We start from the raw sequence: 11,873 nt of genomic DNA, 5'->3' as shown, positions 1-11,873 counted from the left end.
GATCTATAAATATATGTTTGTTTGTTTCCCTTAGTCAAGCCATAAAGATCCTAGGGAAAATAATTTTATATTTAATGAAACTAAGTTCAATTCCATAAATGACAGAGAACCCCTTTCTTCCCTAGTTGTGTGTGTGTGTGTGTGAGAGAGAGAGAGAGAGAGAGAAGTGTGCTAAGGTCTGCTCCTATGGGATATGGAGAGTTGATTGTTAAATTTTCAGTGTAAGCACTTACATACTCCATTAATTGGCAAATACTAAAAATTGGGGCTTGATTTATTGTTTTGTTAATTGTCCAGACTATTAAAGTGATGGGAAAATGTTAATAACGTAGATAAAATTTTAAAATGTGATTTGGAGAACTTGGTATCAACATGTAAACACCTTTTTAGGCAAGACATTAATTAGTCCATATGGTTGTAGGAGTCATTATCCTACTCTCTGGCCAAATTCTACCTTTGGAAACGTTTTCCTTAAGCTTTTGTTTAAAAATATTCTTTTCTGCCTTAGCACTGGAGTTTTAGACACAAGTCTCCTAATTGACTGCTCGTGAGTCATTGCTGGGCATGTTTCCGTCTTGCTTTACCATCTTCTAGCATAGGCAAAGATCTGGAAAAAGAGCAAAATAGATTTGAGGTCAAGCAATACAGTTTGGATTGAAAAACAGTGCCTTAAGTAGACCGAGGCCTAAGCTATGCAAAAAATATTTGAAGGATCAGAGACATCCCTCTCCTTCCTACTTATCTGTCAAATTCATGTTTATTATCTTGTGATCATAGACCTTATAAAAATAATCCTCTATAAAGTGAATAGCACCTCTAATCCTTTTCCATGTACTCAGACTGGATGTCAATGTTTATGGATGGGAATGATGATATATTAGAGATTAGCTCAGGGGTTCTCAATCTTTCCTGTACCCCTTTGGAAGTCTAGTGAATCTTAGGAACTCCTTAGGTGGGGGGGGGGGGAAGGTTGTTTTATTTTTTAATCCATAAAATATGTAGTATGGCAAAGGAAAGCAATTATATTCAAATATAAGTATCAAAATATTAAAAGTTCCAGGCTCATAGATATCCTGAAATCTCTCCCTGCTTCTTTCTCTTGGGGGTCTGTGAACCTTAGGTTAAGAGCCCCGGGTCTTCTCCAAATATCTGTGGCATTTTAAATTAGACTTTGGGATACAGCCCTGAAAAGGTCTGACCAAATAAGCAGAATAGACTGACTGTGTTAATTATGCATTTCCCTGTAGATAACAAGAATATTGATTCTCTACCCTATTAACAATGCATACAGTACCATTAATGACTTGTAAGCATGTGACATTCAGGTTGGCCTTACCTTCTCCTAAGTCTATGAAGGATTATATCACTGAAGAATAGTGTGCAGCTCTGCCTTACTTCTGGAAGATGTCCAGTAGGGTATTTCTGAAGCCTTGAAATTCTAACAAACAATTAAATGGATATATTCTCCATGTGGGTGTATTTTTTGGAAGCCAGGAGCAAAGGAAGGAATCGAGCTGATACCCTCAGACTGTTTTCCTCCCAACAGAGAGATAAACAACGCTTCAGGTTCTTTCTCACCTGAGGGAGATTAAAAAAAAAAAAAGAAAAAAATGCAATCTTCAGATAGGCACATGCATGGACTTGAAATGGAAATTAGTGGTATCTCTCCATGGGCAGGCTTTGGCCTCTGAGAACTGATCTCTATAGATGTCTCAGAATGGTATATCCTGAGGGAAAGAGCTACACAGGGAAGCTTTCTGATGCTGGTTGGTAACCAGAGGAGTGTCTGCCAAAACATAAGCCTCAGAAACTCTGCTTGAACATGAGTCTGACTGAGTGAAAATACTTTGGACAGTGTTTCTGTTACCTGAGCTGACAAACGGTCTGGCTGGCTCTCTATCCCAGCAGAATGCTCCAGGGTATTCCTATTGCTGAAATATACTGGGGCAGCTGTGAACTGTTCAATGGCATGAAGCCCTATTGTTTCTGAAAGGAAGACTGTGAGCATGAGAACCTGGAATTACAGTGCCCCCTTTATGTGAGGACAAAGTCAAAGCCTGCAGTGGCCACATTCACACTCCACTCAGAAACAACCCAGCCAGTGGTGACCATATTTTCCTTTTCAGAAGAATGCTCTGGGCTGGTTAATATGCTTAGGGCCGCTAAAATGAAATGAGAATTTTGTTTTGAAGGTCATGTCTGGGGTGACCATCTGGTTTATACATTCTTCACTCAACACATCATCCCTTGGTTAGTGATGACATGGCTGGTTGGCATGAAGGAAAGAGGTAATGCTCTTTAACAGACAAAAGCATGGACATTGTGAGAACTTCTGTGTTTTTACCCAGGATTGAGGATAAAGAAAGATTGCCAATGACTCTAATAAGAGGTAGAATATTCCTAAAGCAGGAATCTGACTGTCACTTTTTGCTCAGAAGTTCCCAGTGGCTTCCTATTACCTATAAAAAAATATAAAATCTTGAGTCTGATTTTTAATCAATCAATCAACAAGGATTTATTAAGCACTCATATATGCTATGCATTGTGCTAAGCTTTGAGGATAGAAAGGCAAAAGTATTCCTTGACCTTCAGTAGCTTACATTTCTAATCTGGCTTCCATCTACCTTCCTACACATTTCATATCACTCCCTTTTACACACTACAAAATGGCCTTTTATCTGCTTACCAAATATGACATGCCATCTCCCTTCTTTGGTGTAATATGTATCAGAACGCCCTTTATACATGATGTTTATAAAGACATCAGGAGATAAGGATCATGCTTTTTTCTGTTTAAAAAATTTACATGATTTGTAAGAGTGATGGATTTTGTCTATTAAGATATGATTTGATCCTCAGTATAACGAATCCCTCCACCAATATCCAACCGCAATGACTCATTGACATATGAAAGTGACATTAAGTTCATATGGACAATGCCATTGGACCACAAGTTCAAGCACATCCTTCCAACTTTGGAGTATGAGCCCAGTAATAGACATCATGTCTATCATTCAAATCTGGAGTAGCTTCTCACCACACTGACTCCAGGGTGGTAAAACTTTTACAGCACTGCAATTCCCAAAGACTGTGCATAAAAACCAAGAGGGGATATGTTCTAAACATGGATGGAATACACCAAGTAACCGGATAAATCTTTCCTTGAAGTACTTAAATATGGATAGCTAAATCTTTGAAATAGGGATATTATTGAATAGTAAAATAGTGAATGTTTAAATAGGAAAAAAATCTCTTTTTTTCCCTTTAAGCATTTAATAACTGTTCAGAATATCCTTGATGTCAGTTTCCAAAAGTGTATCTATAACTGTGGAAGTCTTACTCCATTCATCAAGGACCAGTTCACCTCCTCCATGAAGCCTTCCTTAATTCCTCAAACTGGGCAGGATTTCTTCCTTTCCAATCTCTGCAAACATTTTGTAACTCTCTTGTTGGTCTTGATTGTGGTCAAATCAATTAGATTGAACAACCATTTGATAAAAGTCTACTGCACTATTTTATACACACACACACACACACACACACACACACACACACACATATATATATATATGACACTGCCTGAGATGCTGTGGATAAAAAAGACACAAACATAACAGTACCTTCTCTCAAGGAACTCATGCTCCTTTTTAGTGATATTACTTGTCCTCAGATAAGCAAATACAAAGTCATTGCATTGCTGTATGATAAACAGAGGTCTCACTCCATACCTTTCTGAAGGAGGGAGCACCCAAACTGCAGTGCAGGAATTCTAAGGGGTATAAGTGGAGAGGGATAGCATCCCAGGAACTGGGGACACCATGGCATGTGACATTTGGCAAACAGGAGCAGAACAGTTTGGAGTATATAAAGGGAAGGTACATGAAATGCTTGGAAAGGTTGGTGGGAGACAAATAAGAAAGTAAGCTTCTTGAGGTTGGGATCTGTTTTCTCCTTTCTTTTTATCACTAGCACATAGCTCAATTCCTGGCACATAGTAAGCACTTAATAAATGCTTGTTGATTGATTGATTAAATGTTAGGCTGAGGAATTTGTATCATTTTATAGGTAACTGAGAGCCAATGAAGAATTTTGAGCAGAGAAGTAATCTCTGTCTTGGAAATAGTCTATCTTGTATTAGGATCACTGGTAAGCTTTCCTTATCCTCGTGCTTACTAAATTATATGATACTTAAAGGAACTACTGTGTCTTTTTTTTTGTATATCCTAAATGAATGTTGCCTATTATTATTGTAATAGGAAATTATGTTAATTGAACAAATGAATTTTTAAATGAGGTTTTCAAAACAATACCAATTCTGCTTAAATGCTAATATGACTTATAAATTAGCAAAAAAAAGGGGGGGGGTTTCTTGTTGCTTTCTTTGTGATCAAGGTTTTCCTGTAGTCAAGTAGAAAAATGACTGAATTTGAAGATAAAGGCCTGGGGTTCAAATACTGGCTCTGATGTTTATTAGCTGTATGATTCAGGGGCTCAATCCTGTCATACTTTTTAAAAGGGGTTTGGATTAGATTCTTGACAGCGTCTTTTCTAGTTCTGAATCCCAGTATGGTTGGAAAATACTTTGATTTGTTGGAATTCAGACATTTCTAGACTATAAGCTCCATGAGGACCACAGTCTTCCACAGTCTTTGTACCACTAGTATCTAGCATAAGGCCTTGTCTCCAGTAATTACTTTAAAAATACTTACAGACCACTGATTAGGATAAGTGTACAATTTATATCTTTTTGGTCATTTGGGAATTGAAATTACTCCTCAAGTGGCTACTTGGGAGCAGTGGTATATTTGATTAAATGGTGACTGATGGGATGATTTGAGGAATGAATTCATAGAGAATAACTCAAATGAGAACTTTATCAGCTAGACCCATGAGAAAACAAATCTGAATAAAGGGAGTCTGGTTTGTTCACTGGCAACACACTTGAAGAAACAAAGAATACTGCGATGCCAGGTTTATAACAGCCACTTCTGAACAAATGTTGGTATTGACAGAATGAGTCTTTTTCAATAACAGATCTACTTGAGTCCTGTAATTTATTTCTAGGCTTTTGTATCACTGGTTTGATTCTAATTTTTGTAGACTTAATGGGACTATTCCACTCCCCCCACCAAAAAAGCTCAATAATTTCATCTATAATGGAAAACAAAAATTGAAGTACTCATTCTCAAGTATGAATAACAACTAAATAACATCACTATAACTCACCTATTAGCTGATTAAAATAAATAGTGTAGCCTAATCTATTTTGGGTTTGGAAGAGACAAGAAGTAACATGGTTTAGTTGACTTTCAAGACCCCCAAAGTGATAATTCCTTATGATTGAATTAATCTTTGACTCTTTACCTAAAAGAAGAAAATCTAAAAGAAAAAAAAAGAATAACACTTTAGCAGTATGCAGGGTTTTAAGAAAGATGAAACTTATGTGGTATAATGCCTTAAGATACGTATGAAGGAATTTCCCCTTTACTCAAGATTTTTCCAAGAGTTGGGAGAGGTAAAATTCAGAAAGTAACAGAAATTAAAGGTTAGAGATAAGCAGGTAGTAGAGATTAATGGAGAGAAACCTGACCTGGAATCAGGAGAACTGAATTCTCTTTTCACTCTGTTCTACTACTTACTATCCATAGGAACTTGACCAAGTTATCTATTCTCAGCTTTATGGGGAAGATAATTCAATTCAATTCCACAAGCATTTATTATGTACTTATTATGTGGAAGTCTTTGTGGTAGGCACTAGGAATAAAGAGTCAAAAGTGACAATGGCAATTCCTCTATGCCTGGAATTCTCTCCCTACTCATCTCCATATCCTAGCTTCCTTCAAGACCCAGATGCAAACTCATATTCTATGAAAAACCTTCCCTGGTCCCTCTTAGTGCTTATTGTTGCTTATTTTCAATTTATCTTGTGTACATCTTGTTTCAACATAGCTCTTTGCATGTTGTTCCCCCCTTCCACCACCCATTAAACTGTGAATTTCTTGAGAGTAGGGAGTCTTTCTTGGAGGAAATCACTAAATTCAAATATAGATTAAGTGAAATTGAACTTCTGGAAAATCTCTCTTGCTTTAGTCAAAGTACATAGAAGAAAAGGTTTGGTGGATACTACCTTAGGAATAGAAACTAGGATTGTCACATTTGACTTATGTATCAGGATAAGAGGTCTGTTACATGGCTGGAGCCACATCTAGGATGGGTAGATTAGACTTTTTGTGATAATTGAGAAGGCTGACTGCCAGTTAAATGTTGCAAGGAAACAAGATTAGTAGGAATCCCCTGCTAAATAAAAGGTCATGGGCACCAGAGATTTTTTTTTTTTAATTCAGTGATAAAAGGATCTCTAAAGTGGGTGAGAACATGTGGGAACAACATGGCTGTTAAAAGACTGAGATGGTGCCACTAAAACACCAAGCTAGTTATTGTTATTTCTGGTTACCCAATTTATTATGATGTAGATGAAGAATCCCAAGGCCATGAAATCAAAGACCCAAGTGATTCCTTCAGAAAGTAAGACTCAAGAGAAAATGTTTGAGTGGTCCCTGAAAACACTTAGCAATGAAGAGAAATAACAGCATTGTAGAAAGAGAAGCAATGAAACAATTGGATAAGCTCAAATTGAGGTTTTTTTTTTCCTCTGTACTCAGGTCTTATTCAAAACAAAGAATCCTCTTAATTGGTAAACTTGATTATTTTGATTTGTTGAGTATCAAGTGTAATTTACCACCATTGCAAACTGAACTGGACTTAGAAGAACTGATTACAATGCCAAAAAAATATATTATATAATAGCTAAGGACTGTTCCCTAAGAAATTACTTAATCAGGGTGGGTAGGTGGCACAGAGAGTAAAGCACCAGCCCCAGAGTCAGGAAGACCCGAGTTCGGTTCTGACCTCAGACACTTAACACCCACATAAAAAAACTAGGCGTGTAACCTTGGGCAAGTTACTTAACCCCAATTACCCTCCAAAAGGCAAAAAAAAAAAAAAAAAAGAAATTACTTAATCACAACAATATACATGTCAAAAGCAAGTATCACAGGACCCTGGTCAAGTCTTAATGCTTCTGAGTCTCAGTTTCTTCATCTATAAAAAGGAAATTATAATACGTGTGTTATCTACTGAACAGTTTATTTGCAAGAAATTTGCAAAATACCATCTAGAAGAGAACATCTCAGCACAAGAGCTGGGATAGCCACACTTGGCGCCTATGGAAATGATAAACTTTTAACAGAAGTGAAATTTATTGGTAATTGTGAAGGACTACCAATCAGCTATCTTTCAGTAGGTGAGCTCTTCCCCAGCCTCTCTACATAAGGATTTGCCCAAGTCAGTTATACTCTCTCCTCTCTTGACTCCCACTTCTAATTCTCTGGATTTCTTAACCTTCACTCACCTCTACTTTTTAGCTCCTTGTTATGTGTTGTCTTCCTCCATGAGATTATAAGATCCTTGAGGGCAAGGACTGCCTTTCTTTTTGCTTGTATTTGTATTCCTAGTGATTAATACAACACAACACACACACACACACATATATATATATATATATATTTGATCTCTCTCTCTTCTCTCTCTCTCTCTCTCTCTCTCTCTCTCTCTCTCTCTCTCTATCTCAATGGAATGACCTAGTACTTAAGAAAATAAATTCAAGACTTTGGTAATAATTCTTTGTGAATTTTATTTTTTTCTTTATGAATTTTAAATCAGTGTTTGCAACTCATAAATGAACAAACTAGCTAAATTGTTTTTTATAAATGAACAAACTAGAAAAATTGTTTTTAAGTATTCTATAGAAATTGTATTATCTACTTAACCTGATTCTTCAGTATTCTTAAGCAACCAATGTTACTCTAGGTACTACTTTGAATTCAGGAATACTGGTTAAACTTCTGGTCTCCCAATGACTGATAATTTTTCAAAGAAATTTTTATATCTTTTGTTTCTATATTTCAGTCTTTTCTGGACATATTCCCACCCACCCTAGAATTGGAATGTCCTTAAAACAAAGATAAACAGTTAAGCAAAAAAAAAATTAATAAAGTGCCTGACAATGAAAAAAAAATAATATAGTAACTAGTTCAACATTGTACCTCTGTAGTCCCCTGTCTTTCTGCCAAGAAGAGAGAAGGAGGTTTACTGACTGCTCCTTGGGAATAAAAGTGGTTATCACTATTACCCATAAGTCACCTTTTAAATATACTTTCCATTTATAATACTTTAAATAATGTACATACTTTTTGGTTCTGCTAATTTCATTCTAAAATAGATTATACAAATCTTTCAATTTTTCTCCTAAATTTCTCATATGAATAAATGACTAAAAAAATCAAGAGTTTATAATATGGTTATGAAAAGTACTAGAGATTCAACCAAAAAAAAAAGCCAAGAGGAGGGAGGAGAATAATTTAAATAGATATATTCTGAAACAAACCAATACACAAAAAAGCAACAATAAAAAAACCTGAAAAAGAGCTGTCATATAAGTAAAGAGAAGCATCACTATATATATATATGAGAAAAGAATGGTCGATGACAAATGCTGCAGAGAAGTTAAAAAGGATGATGTGTGAGAAAAGGCCATTGGATTTATAAATTAAGAGAGAATTGAGTGAAATAGCTCTTTAGAAAAATAACTGACCTGGAAAATAGATCTAGGAGAGATAATTTAAAATTTTTTGTACTTGCTAAAATCCATGATCAAAAAGAAAATAAAAAGAACCATCTTTCAAGAAATTGTCAAACTGTCCTGATATTCTAGAACCAGAGGGTAAAAAAGAAACTGAAAGAATTCACCAATCACCTCATAAAAGAGTTTCCCAAAATGAAAACTCCCAGGAATATTATGTCAAATTCCAGAGCTTCCAGGTGAAGAGGAAAATGTTGCAATCAGTCAGAAAGAAACAATCCAAGTATAGCGGAGCCACAGTCAGGATAACACAAGATTTAGCACCTTCTACCTTAAAGCATCAGAGAGCTTGGAATAATGATATTCCAGAGGGCAAAGGAGTTAGGATAATAACCAAGGATCACCTATTCAGCTCAAAACTGAGTATAAATCTTCAGTGGAAAAAATAGGTATTCAATGAACCTGAGGACTTTCTAACATTCCTGATGAAGAGACAAGAGCTGAATAGATAATTTGACTTACAAATACAAGATTAAAGAGAAACATATAAAAGCAAACAGGAAAGAAAAAACATAAGGAGATCAATAAGATTAAACTGTTTACAATCCTGCACAGGAAGATGATACTTTTATTGGGATTTGTTCTGTGAAGTTTATATTCAGTCAAAGGGCTACATTTGAGCACCCAGAGGGCTCCATGTGGCCTCAAGGCCACAGGTGACCCACCCCTGGTACACAGGAACAATAATATCGTAAGATTATCAACTATGGATGATTTAGCTATTCTTAGCAATACAATGATCCAAGACAACTCTAAAGGACTTATGATGAAAAAGCTATTCATCTCAGGAGAAAGAACTGATGAAGTCTGAATACAGATTGAAGTATACTTTTCATACTTTATATTTCTTGGGTTTTTAAATTTTGGTCTATGTTTTTGTTTTACAATGTGGCTAATATGGAAATAAGTTCTGCATAACTATTCATGTATAATCTATATCAAATTGCTTGCCTTCTCAATGAGACAGGTAGGAAGGGAGGGAGAGAATGTTAAACTCAATTTTAGAAATGAATGTTGAAAATTATTCTTACATGTAATTGGGGGAAAATAGAATGTAAAATTTAAAAAACAGAGAATTGGCAATCATGGAGAGAAGAGTTTCAATCTAGCAGTGAGCTCAGAAGACACATCACAAGGAGTTTAGAACTAAGTGAGAAGAGATCAAGAAGATACATTTTTCCTAGGAATCTGTCAGTAAGAAAAGAAACTGAAAAATAGCAATATTTAAACTGGTGGGACCATTTAAAATGAAGCTATGGATCCTGATTAAGTGGATTTAGTGGAGTTTCTAAATCCATTCCAAATTTTTTGCTCATCTCTAAAGACTTTTCATATCTGACATTTCAATGAAAACAGATGGAAAAATGAGGTTGCAAAGGAGGTTTATAGTTTTTGCCTCCTGTGTGTTGCTTACGGCAATGAGCTAACATAAAAATACTTGAGAACTGGAAATTATGATAAGAACTCCTTATCAATTTTTCTGTAATGAACAGTGTTATTAGCAAGCTAGATGAAAAAAATAATAAATTGATCCCTTCAAATAAACATAGCTAACAGAATGATGTCATTTTTAATTCAACATTTACTAGATATAATCTGCTTTATGATAACTTGAACACTAAAAATATAGATTTATGAAAAGAAAGAAAAAGACCATAGGTATTTAACCCCATTCAATAGGTTTATTAATATCTACTATGTGCAAGAAAAGCCGGTGTGATGTAGTAGAATTCTGGCCCAGAGTCAGAAACACTTGCGCTCAAGTGATACCTCTGGAAAACATCAGTTCCCAAGGTTCACAACCTAAGTGTCATTCCTGATTCTTTAATATCTCTCACCTCCTATATCCAATCTACTGCCAAGACCTGCTGATTTCACCTCTGCAGCAACCCTCACCTCTTCTCTCATCTGACATTGCCCCACCCTGGTCCAGGCCTTCATCAGTTCACACCTGGACTCTTGCAGTAGCAAGCTGGTGGGTCTACCTGCCTCAAGTCTCTCCCCACTCCAATCTATCCTCCATTTAGCTGCCAAAGCAATTTTCCTAAAATTTTCCTACCACGCCAACTTATACTCAGTAAACTCCAATGGCCCTTTAGCACCTCCAGGATCAAATACAAAATTCTCTGTTAAGTATTCAAAGCCCTTCACAACCTTGCCCCACTCCTACCTTTCCAGACTTCTAACACCTTACATTCTCCCAGGTATACTTCAATTCAGTGAAACCAGCCCCCTAGTTGTTCCACAAACAAGACATTCCATCTCTAGGCTCCCTACATCTTTTCTTATTATCTCCCATGCCTGGAATGAACTCCTTCCTCATCTCTACTTCCTGGTTTCCCAGGCATCCTACAAGCCCCAACTAAAACCACACCTTCTCCAGAAAGCCTTTCCCAATCCTCTTCATTTTAGTGCTTTCCCTCTGCTAATGATTTCCTATTTATCTTGTATATATCTTCGTTTCCTTGTTGTTTCCCTTATTAGACTGTGAGTTAACCTGAGATCAGGGACAGTCTTTTGACTTTTCTTTGTGTCCCCAGTGTCTAACAAGTAGTAGGAGCATAATACATGATTATTGGCTGACTGTGTGACCATATTTAGCTTCCTAAAAAGCCTCTGGACATTATTAACAAGCAAGGATCTGTATTTGAGGAGGGACTTTCTTACCTGGATTTTCTCACAGTCACAAGCGTACAAGAATTTATAAAGTTCTTACTGTGTGCCAAGAATTGTGCTAAGTGTCCAGGAAACAAATACAAACAAAATAGTTCCTGCACTCAAGGAGTTTATAAATTCTGAAAGGAGAAGACCGCAAAGGAGAGGGAGCTGAAAAGCTGATGGATGGAGGAGGGAAGGGAGAAGATACCTAAACAGGACAGCTAGAAGCAGAGCTGAGGAAGAAACAAAGGATGGCCCATCTGGACCCTTCTTCAAAGGGGAAGTTCCAAGAGGAAGTCACCAGTGGGAGAAATGGGCCTCTGGGTTATAGAGATGTTCCAGGAAAAGAAGCCACAAGTGCTGAAGAAACTTCCAGAGTGAACAGATCATGAGTAATGATGCTTAGGTCTGAAAATCAGAATCAGAAGTGGGAGAGGAATGCATGATGGCTGGATCACAGATACAAATTTCTCTAGAGATAGATAATAGAAGACAAGAAGATAGGCAGGCAGGT

General features: G+C 36.5%; 1 long non-coding RNA gene across 2 annotated transcripts in view; it reads right to left on the bottom strand.

Annotated features, from left to right (window-relative positions):
- Positions 1-253: 253 nt before the first annotated feature.
- LOC138151872 (uncharacterized) overlaps positions 254-11,873 on the bottom strand; it is a 74,550-nt gene continuing 62,930 nt past the window's right edge. For both annotated transcript variants that reach the window (XR_011165954.1, XR_011165953.1), the window contains 2 exons: positions 1,337-1,578; positions 254-607 (listed from right to left, as the gene is read on the bottom strand). This is a non-coding gene — a long non-coding RNA (uncharacterized lncRNA). The remainder of the gene's footprint in view (positions 608-1,336; positions 1,579-11,873) is intronic.

The sequence above is a fragment of the Petaurus breviceps genome, unplaced genomic scaffold (genome assembly GCF_028583685.1).
Source record: "Petaurus breviceps papuanus isolate PSGF00001 unplaced genomic scaffold, PetGlider_PUasm1.0 90919, whole genome shotgun sequence".
Lineage (NCBI taxonomy): Eukaryota > Metazoa > Chordata > Mammalia > Diprotodontia > Petauridae > Petaurus > Petaurus breviceps.
The sequence above is the reverse complement of the archived record's forward strand: the minus strand, read 5'-3'. Positions and strand labels throughout refer to the sequence as shown.